We start from the raw sequence: 22042 nt of genomic DNA, 5'->3' as shown, positions 1-22042 counted from the left end.
CTCAGTCAGAATCAGGTCACTGCGTTATGATCTAGTTCTGAATCTGACTTTTACGGGTGTGTAATTTTCGAACATCACACAGAGTTGGAGAGCTGAAAGCATGCATTAAACCCCAACCGAACTGTTATCCTGTAAGTGCTTTTATACAAGCATGAGACACATTTGTGAAGCAGAAACCTTATATTCAGCCTCCCAAAGAGCTTTTCTAAGATGTTTAAATTTGTCTAGGGGACACTGGCCTGTCTTGTTTTATTTTACTTACTTATTAATTTCAGGATAGATTCTGATCTAAGAGACTTTAGTTTAAATCAACAGTGATTCCAGTGACTTTGGTGGCAAGTAAAGGTACTGTAACTTGCTCTCCTCCACATTCCTGTGGCTTGTTAACACACATTGAGGAGCACATTGAGGCTTCAACCAGGCTGGGCCCCAATTTATGCTAGATACTACACAAATGTAAGTAAGCTAGTAGATTTACCCGGCATTGCTTGAGTCCATAATGCAGGAATTCCATCAAGTGTATTTTGTTTCTTCATCCCTATAAATTCTTATAGTTTGCTATGTTTTAACAAAAATGGGCATAACAAAAAAAAGGTCAATATTCTTACCAATAACATTTCTTCTAGTTTTCAAACCTTAAGCATTGATTTACCTATGCCAAAACAGAGCACTATTCCAAATATCTCCATTTTATCTCTTTTTCCATGAAGTTTATTGAGAAGCAATTTTATTCCAGGTTCATCCTGTTTTTCTGGATCATCTTGGTTCAGTCTCTTTCAAAATTCACCTAGTTATGTCAATTTGAGGACTGTACTGACTTTGGTTTTACGAGAAGCAATTCCATTCCGGGCACATCCCATTTTCATGGCACAAGCAAACCCTTCTGTTGCTTTATCTTATGATAAGAGCAATAATTTTTGGAAAAAGGTAGAGGGCCGCACTTTTCCATCATATTAATGGAGAAGGTGCAGGGTCTGGGATGGAGGTTGGGTGCAGAAGGGAGTATGGGGTAAGAGGTTAGGGTGCAGGAGGGAGTGTGGGGTCTGGAAGGGAGTTTGGGTGAAGGAGGTGGTTGTGACCTGGGACACTGGACTGGGGTGTAGGGGTTTGGGTTGTGACCTATGGCAGGGGATTGGGGTACAGAAGGGGGTGCATGGGTTTAGGTTGGGACCTAGGACAGGAAGGGGTTGTTACCTGAATGCAGTGGTTTGTGTTGTGGCCTAGGGCAGGGGACTGGAGTGCAGGTTCTGGGAGGGGGTATGCGTGGAGGAGGGGGCAGAGGGTTTGAGTTATGTGGGATAAGGGATCAGGAATGGAGGGCAGAGGGGGAGGCTGAAGTGCCAGAGGCAGGCCCTGGCCGGGAAACTTACCTGGGTGACTCCTAGCTAGCAGCCCAGCACATTTCTGAGGCAGCCTCCCTGCCTGCCCCACCCCTGTACAGGCTGCAGAGGCCATGTGTATGTGTGAATAACTATAAGCCTCAGGGGAGTGGGGGGTGTGGTGCTTTGTGGGCTGCCTGTTGTTCAAACAGGCAGCTCCCATTGGCCAGAAACCAGCCAATGGGATTGTGCTGGGGGTGGGGCAGCTCATTTATTTAGGCTCACAGTTGTGTGAGAGAAATGGCCCTGCAGACACTTTTTTGAGTGGCATGTGGGTGGAGGGAGGCAAGCAGGGAGCCTGCCTGGGGCTCTCTGCTGTGTCCACAGGATCTGGTGGCTTGGTGGGCCAGATTTGGCCTGCAGGCTGTATTTTTCCCAGCCCTGGATAAGAGAAGCTTTATATCGAATTTGATGGTCCTAGCTCTTACCATTACTTTTTAGGAGATCTTGAGCAAATAGACTCAGGAACAGGCTGACAGGAAATGCACATTTCTAAAAGAGGGTATGTCTACACTACCCCCCTAGTTCGAACTAGGGGGGGTAATGTAGTCATACGGAGTTGCAAATGAAGCCCGGGATTTGAATTTCCCGGGCTTCATTTACATGAAGCCGGCCGGCGCTGTTTTTAAATGCCGGCTGGTTCGGACCCCGTGCCCGCGGCTACATGCGGCACGAACTAGCTAGTTCGGATTAGGCTTCTTAATCCGAACTAGCTGTATGCCTTGTGGAATGAGGAACTAGCTGTACGCCCGTGCAAATCCCGGGCTTCATTTGCAACTCCGTATGACTACATTACCCCCCCTAGTTCAAACTAGGGGGGTAGTGTAGACATACCCATATATAGTAAAGTAACAGCCCTAGTCCCAAATACCTGGCCTTACTTATTTAACTATAACACTAAAATGTTGTTAAATGAAGACAAGACAAAAATACCAAGCACCGTTTTTTTAATAGTGCCCTTACATTTTGAGACTTGTGAGGAAGAGAAGACAGGGAACCCGGGACATGCTGCATTGCGCATACTGTTTTTCATCAGAAGGAAATAGCTTAAGATAGCTTAGGAAATAGCTTTTTGCGGAAAAGTGTCTGTGCCAATCTAGACGTGCTTTTCCGCAAAAAAGCCCTGATTGCCATTTTCGCGATCGGGGCTTTTTTTGCGCAAAACAAATCTGAGCTGTCTACACTGGCCCTTTTGCGCAAAAGCTTTTGCACAAAAGGACTTTCGCCCAAACAGGAGCAGCATATATTTTCACAAGAAGCACTGATTTCAGACAGTAGGAAGTCAGTGTTCTTGCAGAAATTCAAGTGGCCAGTGTAGACAGCTGGCAAGTTTTTCCGCAAAATCAGCTGCTTTGCAGGTTAAAGCTAAAGGTATGTCTACACTTGCACCTTAGTTCAAAGTAGGGATGCAAATGCAGGCATTCAAAATAGTCAATGAAGCGGGGATTTAAATATCCCGTGCTTCATTAGCATGATCTCGCCGGTGCGCTAGTTCGAATCACAGCTGATTTGAACCAGGAAGTGCGCGCTGGGACACGTTAGTTCGAACCAAACTCCTTGGTTCGAACTAACGTTACTCCTCGAAAAATGTCCCATGCAGGCAGCTAGTGCAGTTTATAGAGGGTACTGGTTTTATGTTCTTGAAGTGAAGTTCCACTTAAATAGCAGGCAGCTGCATTCTGCACCTGCTTCCGACTCCAAGTGATCCCAGGATGTAGAACTGTATGCAGAGCACATTGCAGCCTTCAGATGAGAAACCCATGATTAATTATTGAAATTGGATAGAAATACATGCACACAAATGAAAAACTGCACTCTGCTTCAGCTACCAGCTGGGCATCAAGAGCAGACTTTTGTATCATGCAAGATCACATAAAAGGCTGTTATAAGGGAGAGGGAGAAAATTATTGCTAAGTTCTGAGGATAGGATAACAAGCAATGGGCTTAAATTGCAGTAAGGGTGATTTAGGATGGACATTAGGAAAAACTTCCTAGCTGTCAGAGTGGTTAAGCACTGGAATAAATTATGTAGGGAGGTTGTGCAAGTTCCATTATTGGAGTAGATTAGACAAATACCTGTCAGCGATGGTCCAGATAATACATAGTCCTGTCATGAGCTCAGGAGACTGGACTTGATGACCTCTTGATGTCTCTTCCAGTCCTATGGTTGTATGATTCTATGTTTTGTTATGCAAGATTCCATAGATGTGGTAGAGGTAAAACGTGGTTACTTTGAGAGTGAATCTAAGCACAATGACTTTTAGGAGCTACTGCATCAAGGGGTCAGTGGACCCTACATATCAGTTTGGAATCTGTTCAAGCCATCAACTAAGTGGTCTACTGGCAAGGTACATGATTTCAATATAGCCACTAGGCAACCCAGGAAAAGCAGAAGGGAAAATATCAGAGTCATTCAGTCTTCCAAAAGTGATGGAAAGTATAACTGGTGTAGCTAACAGTTACATACTTTGATGACAAATTCAAATGTGATTTTGATGGAGGTGTTTGTTTATATATGACTGACTTTTGTTCAGTGACTCAAATAACCCTGAACTCTTAGGAAATTGTAATAATGAGGGAAAAAAAGCCTACAGAGCCTTGGATCACATGGTCATTGCTACAATATGGCTCATGTCATAGTGACAAACAGGCACCCTTCAGCTGTTCAGAGCCCTATGTCAAAGGATTTCCTTACATCTCAGTACTCACCATTCTTCATGCACAGATGTCTATCACAAAACCCACTGCCACAACAGACCCTGACTGGCACTCTCATTTTCGTGTCAAAGGAGAGGCCAAGTACTGAACAAGAATGAAGTATAAATTGAATTTTTAACAAGGTGTGATTCTTCCAATTCAGGCCCAAGGCCTCCTGGCAGGGGAGGAACAGCTACGCTTCACACAGAAGAGTTTGGTACACTCTTCAGTGACCTAGGAGTGCTAACATGCTCTGTGATTTTTTTAATGGAAAGTTTAAAGTAGTCTATTCCTCTTTCTGCTTTTTTATTGGGTAATGTGAAACGACTTCAATTTAATAATTAAAGGCCAGCCTGTGCCCAGCATTGGCTACACAAAAAGGTAGGGTAAGTGTGTAGAATCTCATATCACTGTGTAGCTGCTGTACATAAGTCTCTGTGCACACACAGGGGACAAGGCACAACTAAAGGGGGTGCGGAGGAAGCAAGAGGAATTATTGAACAACTCCTGAAAAGTTGTATCACCAGGTGCAGGTGCATTCACTATCTATAGGCAAAAATCCCCTATTTCTACAAGTTCCTTTTGGGGGTGCTGCAGCTTCTTTATCATCCCCAATGCATGTCTGGACCCTGAGTATTTTTTTCGCATAATTCAATAGACATATTGATTGTGGCCATCTGAGTCTTCTTTTAAAACACGTAGAGCTTATGTTTCTTTCAAGTAGTTTAAATTAAACATGGGTGTGGAGAGACTGCGACTATGTAGTTTAATAATTAAAGATACCATCACAAACATAGTTTGCAATCTGCACAGTGCTTTTCTCTGGCCACCACTATGTTCAACTTAAGAGAAAAAGCTTTGAAACATTTAAAGAGTGTTAGGATCTTCTTGATGAGAATAACGACATGAACCACATTCACTGGAAAGCTCTGACTGCATTAGGCATCTGGCCTTATAAGGCATTATTATTAAAAAAAGTGAGTCTGAATATAGTCATAGCAAATGTCTGTATTTTGCCCCCATGGAATGAGGTGTAACAGTTAACTCGAACTAATTCCTTAGTTCGAGTTAACGTTTGACTGCTGCATGTAGCCACGGGCAGTTAGTTCGGACTAAGGGGATTTAAAAATGGCGCCCGGACGGAAGATGCAAATAAAGCCTGGGATATTTAAATCCCGGGCTTCATTTGCAACTTCAAATGCCTACATTAGTCTCCCTAGTTCGAACTATGGGGCTAGTGTAGACATACCCATATAGCCAATGCCTATTGAATAAGAAATGCTTGACCTTTTAAATATCAGTGGTGGATACCTTTCAAATATAAACTGCTAGTTTCATCTCTAGGGCTGATCCTCAGCTGGTATAAATGGCCATAATGTCATTTATACTAATTGAAGATCTAGCCCTCTGGCTTTAAAAAAAAAGACTACATGGCAAAAGAAATATCCTATACTATGAACATTTAAACATTTGGTCAGATTTCTTTTCTGAAAATATTGTCTCTGACAAATTGGAAGAGCAGAGAAAATGGAAGTTTTACCTTGTTCCCTCATTTTAGTCTAGCAAACTGGATTTCTAATCTTTCCTCCCATATTCAAGTCTCTCTCCCTTTCTCCTGCCTCATCCTCCTCCACACTACAGATCTCAGCTTTGGAGCCATTGTTGACTCCTCTCGTCATTTCTCTCATCACACCTAATGTGACACTTCCCAGGACTAACCAGGGCTGTGAGGCACCCCACTAGTCACTATCATCTGCTCTTACCATGAGGAAGCCCTGTCTATGCATGCTATGGATCAGCTGCCCCCTCAAGGCTGTGCAGGTCCTGCTGTTACTTTATAGGTTAGTAATTAGCACAGTCCAACCCTTGAGACTTCCATGCTTCTCCCTCTGACATCTCCTATCCCTGGTCCACTGGACACTTGAAATGTTCACAGGTTTGCTACTTCTAAAGAAACCTTGAATTGTAGCTTTCACGTCAGCAACTTTCACATCAGACCGTTGTTCCACTTAACACAGAGCACTTAGATTTGTACAGCATGAAAACAAATATAAGTTTATTTAATAAAGCATAAAAAATCAAGTAGAATATTGTATACAAATGGTTGCATATAAAATAAAACCATATCATTCATTCTAGAGCCTAGACTTAATTAACAAGACCTCCTTCATGTCTTGCTCACCCCAAATCCTTTCAGCACTTCATAGCCTGTTAGCTGTGACCCTCCTTTCATGAAATAAATATGCATTCAGTTTGCCTAATATGTGAAAGATTCCATGTGTCTTCTTGCATTTCAGGATATAACAGAATAATTTCTTCTCTTTATCATAAACAGAACACCCCTGCTGTATATTTCATCTTGTAAATTTCCTTTCTTGTAGATTTGCAATCTTTCATTCTGCCCCGGGCTCAGTATCCACATAAGAGGCACACAATATAAAATATACAAAAGCACCTACTGCCTAAAAGGAACATTGCTGAGGTATGTCATTTCCTGGTGACTTTAAGAACACAATTTTCAATATAGATGTGTAATGTGTGCACGCATCATAGTGGTTATGACAACCAGTGGGCTATGGGCTGTTCGTAGAGACCTCACATTGTAGGATTGAAGAATGAAATCATCCATTTAATGAATTATATCTATCAATATCATGTTATGTAACCTCATGGATTATGGAACAATTTTTTTATTAATAGAATTTTATAAATGAAAGAGTGTTAATCACTTTTGGATTAATTTGTTAGTAACCTGCTAAGAATGGCATTTGAAGAATCTGTTACTGTAACTTTTTTATATATTGTAAATAAAACCCATTTAAAAATGATTAGTCCATTTGAACTAAAGTGACTCCATATTGTAACTGAAACCCTATTTTAAACTTTGAACTGTCTTACCTAACTTGAAACAGACTTATGTGTCTGCAACCTCATTTAAAAGTGCGTGTGTGTGTGTGTGCGCGCGCACGCGATGGGGTCAGTCCTGGACGTCAGCCTGTCTTAAGGGCCAGCTGCTAGCACCACCTTGATGAATAATGTGAGCGAGCCCCACAAAAGAACCCACCCACCCAAGAAAGAAAGAGACAAAACCACATCCAGAAAAGAAGATCAAAGTTGCATCTGCCATTAACTGATGACTCATGGTCATACAGTGCCCCCAGGCAGTGGGACAGAACAGGCTCTATGGACTAAAACATATAAAAAGATGGGTGCAGAACTATACGATTGGGTCTTTTGGTTCTATCATCCTTTGGGAGCATTGGTGTGCACTGACATGACCTGGCTCCCCTCCTCATGTCTAACCACCTGGCTAGTGGACTAACATGCACAACTGAGGCTGGTAATTATGTCCCATCTGTAGAACTGTGTGTATGAGTGTCTGTATGTGCAGTGAATAATTTTAGTAGTTAGGGACCGTAAATGAATTCTGCATTCACAATAAATGCTGCATATTGCTTTATCCCCTAAATAAGATTCCACTAGTAATATTTCTCTAAGTGTAACAACACGCAACCTGTAAGTGAACTATTACACTTATGTCTGACCCAAGGGATATCTGCCTTCTGCCAGCTGGCACCCAGAAGTCAATGGGTCACATCAGGCTCTTGCCAGTTTCTCTTACTACTGCCTCTATAACAGCACCCAAATCCACTTCATCCTTTCTATCCTCATTGTCTAAACTCTCATCTGTACCTCACAATCAGCCTCCTGTGGCTGTTCTCAATGGTGCTCCGGTAATGAAGGCTCTAGATGCCACAATCAGCACACTCCACCCCATTCCCTGCTGTTCTCACCATCATGTTGCTGGAGAAGAGAGATTTTTCCATAAATATTTGTGTGTGAAGAAATAAAGGGCAGGAGATGTAATTGGTTTACACCCCGAGCTCTAGTACCAGCTGTCACTTGTAGCAGGTATAGAAAGGATTCACAGTTGGACAACAAAAATGACTAGAAGCATGGAATGACTTCTGAATAAAGAAAGAATGAAAATAATGGGATTGTTTAGTTTAGAGAGAAGATAATAACTGGTATAGGACTCTCTGATTTACCTTCCTATACCTACTTTTTCACATATACAAGAACAAGAGACAATGAACGAAATTTAAAGGAAACATTTAAACTTAAAAATATAGTTTTAATAGCTTTCTATTTAATATTATTCAATCACATATGACACATCTTCAGCAAATACAAAAAGGAAAACACACACTAAATAAAACACTACCACCCTCCATATAAAAATGTCAGTCATAACTTTACAAAAAAATCTCTTTATTGGCACAAAGCTAAAATGGCATAATATTCAGAGATTTAATTACTACCAGGGTTTGAGGAAAATATTATAAACATTAACCGTTGAGATGGTGATCTATCAATAAAAAAAAAAATCCAATGTGCTCTCAGAAGCTGGAAAACTCTTCAATCCACAAAATGAGGTAGCTCTTTCAATACTCTACATTTATGTCTTGTGCAAGGGTTCGTGTGCAAGAACTCTTGCACAAGAACATGTCCACACGGCCATGTGCTTTTGCACAAGAGCATCCATGGCAGTGTGGACACTCTCTTGCACAAGAAAGCTCTGATGGCCATTTTAGCCATAGGGATTTCTTGTGCTGTGTGACGGGGCAGAGGTGCCCTGCACTGAGAGCCCCCGGCGGACCGCTTGTCTGGCGGTGCTTGGGGGAAAGACGGAGAGCCCCGAACGGGGCAAGCCGCGGCTGGCCGCTCCCGCGCAAGCCGCAAACCGCTGCGCCGGCTGCTCGGACGCGTCGGGGAAGCCCGGTGATGTCACCGGACTGGTGACATCACCCGGCAGGCATAACTCTGGGCCAGAAGTCCACCCGCGCCGTGCTGGGCGGGGCCCCGCCGGCGAGTCATGGCACAGGGATTTAAATGCCTGCCAGGGAGCGGGTGTGGGGGGGAGAGTGCCAAGAGTGCTTGCCCCCAGGACCGGACAACGGATGGGCCCAAGCCGCGGAGGTAGGCTTAGACTCCGTGGGCCAACTCCGGGTGGGGAGAGGAAGTAGCCCAGGGCGGGCAAAGGGAGCCTGTGGACTGGCGCGTTGCAGCTACGGCCCCATCAGTCAGACCGGACAGGTAACACGTCCGAGTCCTTAGGGCCCTGGGCTGGGGTCCGTGAGAGAGGGCGGGCCCGGACCCCTCTCTCCCCAGCAGCAAGAGTAACGTGCCTCACAGGTCTCGGGCAAAGTGACAATACTGTTGACTGGGATGCTGAGAGGCGATCTTAAGGGGGACGGGACCACGGGACTGGTGGGTGAAGGGGGGCACGTTTACATGCAGGAAACCCCCGCTGCGCGTCCACACTACTCTCTTGTGTAAGAGCTGTTGCACAAGAGAGCTTACACTTGTTAGAAAAGAGTGTAGCTCTTGCACAAGAAGCCCTCTCTTACCACACTTTACTGTAAATTTTCTTGCGCAAGAGCGGGCGGGCAATGTGAATGCTCTGTGGAATAACGGCCGTTCTTGCACAAGATCCCACCAGTGTAGACATAGCCCAACATTCTCTGGTCCAACAACATCTGTGGTCCAGCCTGACCATGGATGTTGTAGGATCAGAGAGTCCTGGCATGCTGCAGACGGGAGGTAAGCTGGGAGGCAGTGTGCAGCTCAGCTGGGCTGCAAGGAGGAGCTAGGAACCTGCGTGTGGCTCAGCTGGCTGTGAGGAGGGAGGAAGGTGGGTAGGGAGCTGGCGTGCAGCTGAAGTGGGCTGTGGGGGGAGCCGGGAAGCCTGGTGGAGGAGGATCAACTGGGGGAGGGAAGGTGTGGAAGCATGGGGCCTGAAATGACCTCTCCTGATCTGGAAAAATCCCTCCTCTGGGACCAGTCAGGTTCCGTTGGGGTGCTGGACTAGGGAGGTCTATATAGATGTGATCCAAAATGGCAACTCTTAGGTTCCAATACTCTTAATGAAACCAGTAAGGGCTGACACTCAGATAAATACTCCCATTCTGCCTCAACAGTACATTATGGCTGTGTCTACATTGGTGCGATCTTGTGCAAAAGCAGCTGCTTTTGCGCAAAAACTTGCTGCCTGTCTACACTGGCCGCGAGTTCTTGCGCAAGTACACTGACGTTCTAATGTATGAAATCAGTGCTTCCTGTGCAAGAACTCTGATGCTCCCGCTCAGGAATAAGCCCTCTTGCACAACTGTTCTTGCGCAAGAGGCCAGTGTAGACAGGCAACATGAATGTCTTGCTCAAGAAAGCCCTATGGTTAAAATGGCCATCGGAACTTTCTTGCGCAAGAGAGTGTCTACACTGGCATGGATGCTCTTGCGCAAAAGCATATCTCTTGCGCAAATGCACATGCCAGTATAGACACTCTCTTCTGGAAGAGTTTTTGCACAAGAACTCTTTCCGCAAAAGAGTTCTTGTGCAAGATCATGCCAGTGTAGACATAGCCTATAGGAATTGCATTGACCAGCATAATTTCAGAATTGTATAAGTGACAGTAAAGGCCCTATAAGGCAATCATTGCTTATGGAATACATTCTCATGTCATATATCAAGGAACATAAAAGAGGAAATGTATTAATGTAAAAATGATGCAATAGAGCTTAGTTTTCAATTACCTTTAGCAGAATTTAATTAAGTTTGATGTTAGTCTAGAACTATTCAGGATGTACTAATTTTGTGTTTCCACTCATCACCCCAGCTAAACTGTTGTGTTTTCCTAAATTTTAGATATAGAATAGTCAAAAATTGGAATAAGCCAGTGTATCAAAGGGTTAAAGTGACAGGAGAGCAACCTGACAGTAAGGTTGACAAATAAGCTTGTCAGGTAAGAATCTAAAAGGCTAGCTGGGACATCTTGTTGTGAAGAAAAAAAGTGACAATGAAAGACTCTCGGTTTGCATTCAGAGATATTCTGCAGGCCAACATTCACACACCTGTGCATACCTCTACACCACATCTAGCTCCACTCCACCATGGTTGATGATATCATTGTACTCCTGGAGGGGGAGGAGAGGACGTCAGAGCACTGAGTTTCAGCAGCAATTCTATCACAACCTCTGCCTTTTTTGGGGAATGAAATTAGAAGCGGAGATATTGTTGGTGCCACAAGTGCAGAACAAGTTGACCTGAATTTTCAAAGCTGATGGAGGGCCCTATTGAAAAATGATGACCAGTAGCTTAACCAGTGCTCTGGTTGCATACCAGGAAAAAATTATTTAAGGTATTAAGTAACTTGATCCCTGCTAGCATCACTGAAGTAAATGTAACACACTCACCTTCTGGGTGTGGTGTACTGTCCCATCTAATGGCAGTGAGACCACTTAGAGAAAATAATGAGTCTGTTCTATAGTCTTAGCTAATAGTCAGCTGGCTTTTAGCTCAAACTGTAGAGAATAGTGCACTAAGCTCTAGAGGTCATAAGTTCACTTCTACCTGCTGGTGACTGGGATCTATTGTGGTTACATAAATATGTTGGAACATCATTTGAGAAGGCAGCTCTGAAGTTTTTCCTAGTGTTCCTGTTAACCCAGCACTTTGCCAAGTAAAGTCCAGTAACTGTGCCTGCATAATTATTAGAACCTAAGGGTCAGAATATGTGTGTCTTTGGATGTTTTTCATATTAGGTTTTAAGCTGGTGAGCTATTTTAATTCCAAAAACTGCTATTTATTTATTAAACTTATATGGCACCTATCATCTAAGTGCAGCACAATCAGATCACAAATAAAAAAACAACACTAATCATAATAATTGAAAAAAATCAAACAGCTCAAACAGATCCCCAGCCAGACCCAAAGGGCAGATGCTGCAGTTCTCAGGCAAGACATATTGCCATATAAGGTGTAACAATTCTCAGTTTACATGCAAAATATTGAAGAAATGCAAAACTGAAGGAGTCTAATTCTCTCATGCCACATTCCTTCCCGTCCAGCCTGATTACTTCAATGAGAGTCAGGATTGTTGACTCCCATTATGTCTCCTCCCCTCTTCGCCCCAAGCAAGGGAGGCCAGGTTCTTTTCAGTGGGAGAGAATTCCACAAGCAAAACTCGGAACAAGAAAGCTGAGCTGCTGCCTTCGTTCTGGCCCTGAATGGATTTTGTGACTAAGCCCCCACCACCTGGCTGCCTGACTGACTTACAGCTGGGCAGTGACTTATGGAGAGGGCATAATTCAAGTCTTTAAAGCTTAGATTCTGGAAAGCTTTATATACAGTGTATAAAATCCTTGCACTGTTCTGAATTAGTTTACGTATCACTGAGATCGGCTGTGCAGTTTTATGGGCAAAGAAGAAACCTACAAACCATAATACTGATTAAGGGAGAAACAGAATCTTCACTGACATCTTTTGCTTAGTATTCAGCTGGCTGCTAAATGCAATTCATGAACTATCAGTCTGGAGTGAGCATGTTTGTATCATGTTATGAATTATTTCCTTGTAGGATATTTTAGTTTATTATTTGGACATTTCCGTCCTGACCTCTATCAGCTAGATAGCTGTATGTATGGTACAGCTCAATATTTGAACTAGTTTTTCTGTGCTAGAGCTTCAGTTTTTTGAAGTCAGTGGATCTATACCTGTTTGTATCATCTGAGGATTGAAACCTTAAAGTTCAATATATGTTTTACATCCATTGAAGAAATAGTCATGCATCTGGTAGGACTCCTCATGTTGGACATTTCCCAGGTGGCTGTGACTGCATGCCAATGCTGAAGGCCACATGGCATTAGCTTGCTGTAGCTGGGCAGTTTAGATACTGTTCTAACTTTGGGTTTCTAGGCAAGTGCTCCAGATCTAGTGTCCTGTTGGCAGTGGGAACCCATGGATTGAAACAATGTTTGTTTCCTGCAAGGCTGCCAGGCAGTTCTAGCATGTTCCCCAGAATCCCACTGCAGATGGGAGCCTCCCGGTTTACAAAATGCTTTTTGAGAGAGATGTGGCCGTGAAAGACAACAGATACAGACTGTGCACAAGATTCTAAGACATTCTTACTATTTACTTATATTTTACAGGAAATACACAGCTCTATGCAAAATAATAAACACACATGTACAAATGTTCCCTGCCACAATCTAACTCACCACGTGGGAGAGTTCTTTGGATATAGTTCAGAGTCCTAAGAAGAATCCAGTCTTCTTCCTCATCCATTTGCTCTTCTGCATATAGAATCTCAGGCTGTTTGTTCACCTTTGGCCCTTCCCCCTGACTTCTCTCTCTCAAAATGGCTGCTGAGAGACCCTCTCTTTTGTAACCTCCAGCCAGCTTTGGCAGGTGACTCCTTGATCATCCTCAACAGGTAACTGCAGCTAAATAACTGGTGCAAGGCAACCTCTGCACTGATAAACTATTTCTCCTGGATAGGAGCCAACCTATGGACTAGAAGCTTCTATTTGAATAGAGACCCATCCAGATTTAATCACATTATCTTTAACCCTCTCTCCATTAACTTTTGGAATTCCAGTCCAGCATAGAAGTAAAGGACAACAGTGAAGGATAAAAAGCTGCACATTCAGGCCGTGTCCAGACTCAGGGGTTTTTTTGGGAAAAGTAGCCTTTTCCCGAAAAAACTTCCCCTGCGTCCAGACTCAAGCCGTGTTCTTTCGAAATTATTTTGAAAGAACGCGGCTTTTCTTTCGATGGCGGTAAACCTCAATTTACGAGGAAGAATGCCTTCTTTCGAAAGTTCCTCTTTCGAAAGAAGGCGTTCTTCAATGTAAATAGGCCATCTTCGAAAGAGAGCATCCAGACTCGCTGGGTGCTCTCTTTCGAAAAAGCGGATTTCTCTTTCGAAAGATCCGCCTGCAGTCTAGACGCGATCTTTCGAAAGAGGCTCTTTCGAAAGATGCTTTCGAAAGAGCCTCTTTCGAAAGAAGCCTGCAGTCTAGACATAGCCTCACAATGGGGTTTTCATCGTGACTGAGATACATACAGAGAATTCACAATTGCTCACATGATTAATACGTTGTGCCTCCCAAATCATGACAGAAATAAATAACAATAATTATGGTGTCTAAGAGCTATCAAGAGATTTAGCACCCATATCTAGAAATGAATCCCCCTTGCAATAGAATCCTGTGATTCAAAATGATGGATTGAGGAAGAGAAAATATAAAAATTGAGCTTCATTGCAAGTGGCTGGCTGCTAGTATGTCTCTGTGTGCCTCTGGCATGTGGGCTGACAAGTGCACAGAGACCCCCTGCTCACTCTTTCTCCCCATCTCTCCAGGGGCATGCAAAGTCCTCCCACAAGCCAGCCACTTCTGGGAGTCATGTGGCGCCACAACAAGCACACAACCTACCTGAGGCCTGCTCTACCACTGGCCAGGGGCTGCCTGTGGTAAGCATATTTCAGCATGAGCCTGCACCTTGCACCTCCTCCCATACCACAAGTCCATTCTCCAGAGCAGAACCTCCTCCTGCACCCAAACTTCCTCCTAAGCCCCACATCCCCATCTACGCCCTAAACCCCTACTCAAGCCTGGAATCCCCTCCTGCACCAAACTTCTACTCAGAGCTCACATCTCTTATTCTCTTCTCCACCCCAAATCCCTGCACCAGCTCAGAGCTTTGTGTGTGATGCAGCTTTCAAAATAGTTTGGTCAAAGACAAACGCAAATTATCTTCTCTTCTTTGAAAGGTTGCCAACCCTTCGGATAGACAAAATATATCTCATAAACATTGCCCTGCTTTGTAAATGCTTCACAAATGAAAGAAGTCTGAGTGAACTAAACAAAAATGACTCACAAAATCTATTTTGTGGGTATATTTTCCTCATACTTTAGGGTATAAAAAGTACTCAGCATTGTTATAACTCAGCTCCCACAGAGTTCAATGGAACATCTCCTATTGACTCTAGTGGGGAGCCTTTTTTGGCCAAGGTAAGTGCCTTTAAAAATCTTACCCTGTGATTTTCCTTAATTATTTATAATCCCACCAGTCTCAGTTGTTTTGATCTCTCACTGCATACAAGGGTTCATTGTCCCTCATTAAAGTAACTCAAAAGTCTCAGAGGGGTAGCCATGTTAGTCTGTGATGCTATGTTTACACAGGAGCATTATTTCAGAATAATGTCAGAAAAAAGAGGAGAGATGGGAAGGGAAAGAGGGAAAAAACGCCCCCAAAACCTTGTAAATTAAAATGTCCATGCTAAATGAGGCTAATAGAGTGGGGTATAAGTGCTTTTGATGTCATTTGGGTGTTGAATATGAACTGGATGGGTTGTTATGTCTTTGTTCCGACCTTGGTTAAATGTGTCAAATTTGCATATAAAGGCAATTTCCGCAATTTCTCTTTCTAGCTGGTTTCTGAAATTGCTTTGTAAGAAGACAGTCACTTTTAGATACATTAATGAGTGCCCAAGCAAGTTAAAGTAGCGGTCACTATAAACACAAATTTTCCTGTGTGTCTAAATCTGATGTTCCTTTTTGTTATTAGTACCTATTCTTGCAAGGTACATCCTTCGGAAAGCAAACTCGTGAGACCAAGTTGTGGGAAATATTAATGAGTGAATCCCACATAATTTAAAGAAAAGTAATATATTATTATTATCAATAATAATAATATTACATGCCCCTCGTCAGAATCTTTGTATGTCAACAAGCCTGTTTATAAAAGAACACAATTATAAATAGGGTTATGTTACTTAATTGAGCCCTTATTTCTGAATCAGGACCTCTCTGGGGTGTAACTAGGGCAGGAAGAGTGGGGCAATTACATGTGGTACAAATCTAGAGGGGCGGGAAAATAAGACAGAAAAATTATTTAAAAAATGGAAGGGGGTGCAAATGTGCTTCGTCACCCCAGGGACTAAAATGTCTAATTACAGCTCTCAGGCTGCTGATTAGAGTCAAGCTGGTATGGGAAACTGACCATAGTATGGAATTGTAACCCCTTTTATTCTGACTTTAAGGGTATGTCTACACTACCACCCTAGTTCGAACTAGGGTGGTAATGTAAGCAACCGGAGTTGCAAATGAAGCCCAGGATTTGAATTTCCCGGGCTTCATTTGCATCTCGCCGGGCGCCGCCATTTTTAAATGTCCGCTAGTGCGGACTCCGTGCCGCGCGGCTACACGCGAACTAGGGTGGTAGTGTAGACATACCCTAACATAGGTCCATACCCCACTAGAATAGTATCTACAGGGTTTTTTCTTCTATCATTTTCAATGGTAAGAATCCAGGTTAACTCTGTAGACTGAATGATAATTGGGCTCAAGCCAAATGATTAGCTTGTTTTCATCAACTGGAATAATTCACCTTCATATTTAAATGGATTTTATTCATTCGTTTTATACATTTAAAGCAATATTCTCATTATAGCTGGACAGGCTAAAACAACTAGAGACAGAGAATTGTTCCATGGCTTCTATTAACATTATGTTTACATGAGCTCTGGGCTCATTAAATATTTACTAGGTATTTTAGATAAACCATCTTTTCTGGCGGCTGTATGGGGAGGTCATATTTATTTAATTCATGCATTTTAGTGTATACTGCATAAACAAAAACAGATTTCTTAATTAACATAAAGTGGGACTAATTTCCATAAACTCAGATGCCAAAGGCAGCACACGCAAATGCCTAATTTTCACATGCTCACCGTATTTCAATGCACAAATCATATTAATTTTGCACACATTCTGAGGTGTTGAAAATCAGGCCCAGGGAGTGTAGAGTTGGTATGACTTTCTTAACATACTGTGCATTTCTAATGAATTGTGATAAGCCAATTAATTTGTCCACAATTCATATTGTATATGGAGTAATCTGAGCGACACCTGCAAAAAGGCATGGATACAAAGAGCTGTGCAAGAAGTAGACAGGCTTGTAGACATGTTATATTTAGTTGAGGTGCTAACATGCAAGGGAGGAACAGGAACATAGGATTTGAACAGTTCAGGCACAATTACAAGAATGTTTCTGGAGACAGACCTGGGATTTACCACTTGGCTGTAGAAAGCTGACTGCTGTTATAATATGCCAGGCATGTCAGAGGAACCTGAAAGGGTTGTGTGAGGGAAAGAGAGCAGTCATGAAACAATTGGATATATGTGCTTCTGACACATAGTGAGTGGCTGAAAGGGTCAGGAAGGAGAAAAGGAGAACCTCACATGAGATGTATTTACCTGTAGCTTAGCTCAAGCCAGTTATGAAACTGGATATGTTCTGTACTATATGTATTTTGGCATAGGTAGATTTTCTTTATATAATCATAATAAATCTTGAGGTTTTTTTTTAACCTTTTGACGGTGTTGAGATAAAGTCACTGAGATATGTCCTTGAAGCAAAGATGACCTTGTGACCTCTTAGGAAAGGAAGCCGGGGAAAACACAGTGCCTATCCTGGAGCCCTCAACTGAGGCAAGCCTCTAAGAAATATTATCTAGGCCTGTGGTTCTCAACTGGTGGTCCATGGATCACTGGTGGTCTATGGTGACTTTTTCGGTGGTCCACAGGAACATTGTCCAAAGTCACACGAAGTGAACAGGCGCTGCCGTTAGGCTGTTTTACACCGTGTTCACAAGCACGCGGTACATCATCCATAGCGTCACCTAGGATTCAACCGCATTGTGTTGCCAGTAACTTCTTTCTGAGGTACTGAGCCTCAGTGTAGCTGCCACCGTCGTGCTGAGTGGTTGCTGTGTCGTTATTCAAAGTAGGAATAAGAGATCCTCCGGAATAGGGCTTTATTCTGGAGGATCGGGCCAGTCTAGACCCTTTTTTCCGGCTTTTCCCCAAGCCGGAAAAAAGCGGTGGACATCTTTATTTAAATCCCGCGGGGGATATTTAAATCCCCCGCGGATTTCCCTATTCCGAAGTTTAAAATTAGCATGCCCCTTTCGAAAAAGGGGCCAGTGTAGACGTAGCCAACGGGTGTAACTAAGGGCAAATCTTGAACCATTATATTGAACTTAAAACAAGAATTCTTGAAATAAAATGTCTAAAAATAAAATGTAAGAGTCAAGTGTTTCTGAGGCCTCCTCTCGTCTCTCTTCATACTAACCTGGAAGGTTGATTGGAAAGTCACCAGTGCATCTGTCAAAATGTGGATCCATAGACCTAGCTCCCCCCATGCAGAGCACAATAAACCTTACTGTCTCAAACTATGGGCTGTGAGTGATTGTACAGTGATAGCACACAATCTTGGAGGGGTTCTTACCTCCTGCCCCTCTTAGATTCTTTTTTGAAAGGCCATTTACTAGGGCAACTTGCAGAGAAGAGTTAGAGCAGCAATTTGACTCAGAGGCTGGCTGTTGACTGCTGTATTATGAAAAAGTGTATTATGTTTTCTTTTAAAAAATTTTTTTTTTCTTATTGAAACTAATAGCTGCAAGAGCATCCTGCGCTGTGATCTTTTCAGTTTGTGTAGCTAATCAGAATTGGTTGCATGATCACATAGAGAATGTGGAGGATTGTACAGGTTGAACCTCTAAAATCCGGGACTCTTTGATCTGGCAACATCCATGGTCAGGCAGGACCACAGATATTGCTGGACCAGAGAGCCCCGGCTGGCCAGGTTCAGAAACACAGCCACGTTTGAGCTGGCAGTGAGGAGCACAGTGCTGGCCAGGGCTGACAATAAAAAGCATAGCCCCAGCCGGGGCTGGAGGCAGCAGGTTCAGTGGCCAGGAACACAGTCCTGCCCTGGGCTGGCACAGTGGGGGACACAGCCCCAGTCAGAGCTGGCATGGTAGGGGGCTGAAGGCAGTGGCAGGGAGCACAACCCCATCTGGGAGCAGATTCTATAGCCGGGTGGGGAGCCTTAACCTCCCCTTGTATGGCAAACTCCATGGTTTGGGACCACTCAGGTTCCAAGGGTGCCAGCAGGGGCAGCATGTCCATATAGGTGAACTAGGTAGTCGCCTAGGGCACCAAGTTAAATGGGGCGCCAAATGGTGGTGCAATATCATTGAGGGGTTTGGAGGTGGGGGCGCCGATTGCATGGTTTACCTAGGGCGCCAGTTGCTGGCAGCTAGTCTAGGGCCGCCCCTGGCGTGCCAGACAAGGGAGGTTCAATCTGTAAGCAGCACGGATGCTGTAGTAGATAGGGGCTGGTTGCTGGAACTCCCAGAGACAGCAGGGCTGGTGGCTGGGATCCCTGGAGCTGGCACCAGGACCCCAAGTGTCAGTGGGGCCCCTGGGTACAGGCTGGTAGCTGGGACCCTGACATAGGCACAAAATCTGGGCAGTCCTGCAACACCCCCCATCACCCTTACTTCTTGCATCTATGTCTCTAGATCAGGCATACTGCTCCAGTGCCATGTTTCCCTCCTAGAAGTGATTGTGTTTCATTAGGGCGTGGATTTATCCTTACATCTGCAGAGTGAAATTCACCCCCAGAGCAACTGACCCACACATGTAGAGCAAAGTCATGTAAGTACTCTCTGAACAGGAGTCTATTTCATTCACAGTCTGCAGAACATACCAGTTGTCATTGTAAATTATTATTAGTTCATATCAATATATATTCTTCATATGAATTGTGTTAACTTTTATTATCCCATGTCACTGTTAATACAAAACTAATATGCACATGTCAGATGAAAATGTAATAGACTTGCCACCTTTTGACAGCACGCCATTAAGTTGCTATCTGGTTGTTTGCACTGAAAGAGAAAATAAGTTTTCCACCAGGAATAATAATTTATTTTTCTGTTAATAACCAGAAATGTCTTCAGTGTGAGTCTAGTATTTATCTAGGAAGAGATAAGACCAATCGGTTTTCTTGTATTAGCTCTTTTTTATTTTGAATGGCTTGTTGCCAGTTTGGCTAGTTGTACAAGAACAAGAAACATTTCTCATGATGTGCATTTATGTGTTCCTTTGTGTTTCATATTAATCCCCAAGCAGTGTTGTCTGAAAGAAGCTCAGTAGTGCTGCAAGTAACCGTATGTACTAAGATCTGCAGTGCACTGCAGCTACTGTCTATCCTGTGTAGGATGCTCATGTAGATCCTTCTAGAAGAGTCTGTCATCAGGAACTAATATCCATAACATAGGCGAGTAAGGATTCAGGAATGGCACCTCAAGGGAAGGGAGGCAGGATGCCTCATAGAATTGTATTAAAATGGTGTAATGGTTAGACATGGAAGTGCAACAGTGCCATAGCGTCTGTTTATTAGACTGGCTAAGTGCAGCTCTTTTTGGCTGCACCAGTGTAAAAAATTGATGTCATCTGAAGCCCCATTCTTCTCTTTCTCTCTCTTTTCTATGTCTCATCTGCTTTCTGTGGCTTCATTTGTTTTTTCCTTGTTATGGGTCTCTCATTTACTTCTACCTGTTGGCTACCACTCCCCTTTGGCTCCACCAAGTCTTATAATTTGGAATCATTAGATTTCTACCCACCTTTTCTTTGACCTGCCCAGTCTTTCCCTTCATATACATGCTTGAAAAAGAATGCTAGCTTTCAGGCTGTTGTTTAGCCAAACTGGCTCGTTACCCATTTTAATTTGATGGGTTTGTAGTAGAGCAGCTGTGGCTGAGTCCTGCCAGAGAAACAATGGGGATTTTGTTCTGGAAGTGTGAAATGACATATGTTCTTGGAAGCAGAGAAATCATCTACCTGAAGTAGTTACTATAAAACCTGAAAGCGCACCAAAGAAGACAGTACTTATAATAATGGGATGACACATGCATTCTCCAGTAATATTTTACCCAAAACAGTTATCTCTGACCAACTCTGCATATACAATGTATGCCATGTAAATGAACATGCTAATCCGGGACCAATCTATTATTGGAATGTTTCCCAGGGCATCAAGTTAGTGTCATGATAACCAATGGCATCTGCATAGTCTGAAGAATTCTAGCAACAGTTCTGTGTAACAGGAACATGGTCAGTGCCAAGAAGATTAGTGCACCTATCACAGTATTCTACTGAAATGAAACACTAAGATCTCCACGCTTGCTTTTTATTACAAGCATCTACTGACATCAGTAGATCCACGTAAGGGAGGGGGAAAATGGGTCTTAATTGTTAATGGGTGGATAGCGTAACACAAAATGACAATGAAAATCAGAGGCTCCTGGTGTATTATTTATATTAATTAATCACATTTAGCAGTTGTATTTGGTAAACATACTGGGGCAATTTTTTCTCCCAGTTATAGCTGTGCAAGCCCATCACATCGGTACCATAGATGTAATTGAGGGCAGATTCCTTGTAATGCATACTTCTTTATAAAATGTATTTAACATACCAGTTTGGACATCATTGTTCCTTTATTCTTATAGATCACTATCATCATGACTATGACAACAGCATAAGACTTGAACAGAAGAGAAATGGGACTATGAAAGACACAGCGTGAAGATTATTGCTGCTAGATGGACCCAGTCACTGTGTACCGAGGCATCCAATTAAGGAAGATCTAGGAAGAACACTGCGGGTTTTTTTTGACTTGGCTTTGTGTTCAGATTGAAATGATATTCTATGACACAGTGATTGTCATAGATTTCTGTAAAGGGTTCCATATTCTGTTTTTATCTAACTGGCAATCTGTTTGCTTTAGTTTCTGTAAGCAGGGAACTCATCAAACTGTCTTTCCCTAGTAATATCTTGGGTTTGTCTGAGTATTTCTCTGAAAAAGAACTCTCTCTTACATCATCTTTAGACTTTTTAGCTGTGGGCCAGATGGTCTGGTGAGTGTTAAGAGCCCCTCTATCTTCCTGCATGTGTAAATCCCACCTTATTCTGCAGAAGTGTGGGGTGGGGGTGAGGGGAGGGAAGGAAGCTGATACCTTCATGGTATCAGTACCAAAGTTCCCGAATTTCCTCTGTGGGATCAGAAATCTGGAGATTGTAAGAGGGGGGGAACGGACAAGAAAGGGAGGGACAGGGTCATGTGTGAGAGAGACAGAGTTAGCTCAGCATTAATTAAATTGTCAGTGGATCATAATTCAAGGTAGCCCTTCTGCCAGCTGTTGTCAGCAGCAACATGATCCAGGTTGAAATACCTAGGGATTCCTCTTAAAATTAACATACCATTGGCTC

At 43.1% G+C, this 22042-nt stretch overlaps 1 long non-coding RNA gene across 3 annotated transcripts in view; it reads left to right on the top strand.

Annotated features, from left to right (window-relative positions):
- Positions 1-21778, top strand: part of LOC112545862 (uncharacterized) — a 69206-nt gene extending 47428 nt beyond the window's left edge. The window contains exons 2-4 of one of the 3 annotated variants that reach the window (XR_012906248.1): positions 6458-6558; positions 19288-19423; positions 21283-21778. This is a non-coding gene — a long non-coding RNA (uncharacterized LOC112545862). The remainder of the gene's footprint in view (positions 1-6457; positions 6559-19287; positions 19424-21282) is intronic. The other 2 variants (XR_012906249.1, XR_012906247.1) reach the window with 2 other exon arrangements.
- Positions 21779-22042: the final 264 nt, after the last annotated feature.

This window comes from Pelodiscus sinensis, chromosome 10, assembly GCF_049634645.1.
Source record: "Pelodiscus sinensis isolate JC-2024 chromosome 10, ASM4963464v1, whole genome shotgun sequence".
Lineage (NCBI taxonomy): Eukaryota > Metazoa > Chordata > Testudines > Trionychidae > Pelodiscus > Pelodiscus sinensis.
The sequence above is the reverse complement of the archived record's forward strand: the minus strand, read 5'-3'. Positions and strand labels throughout refer to the sequence as shown.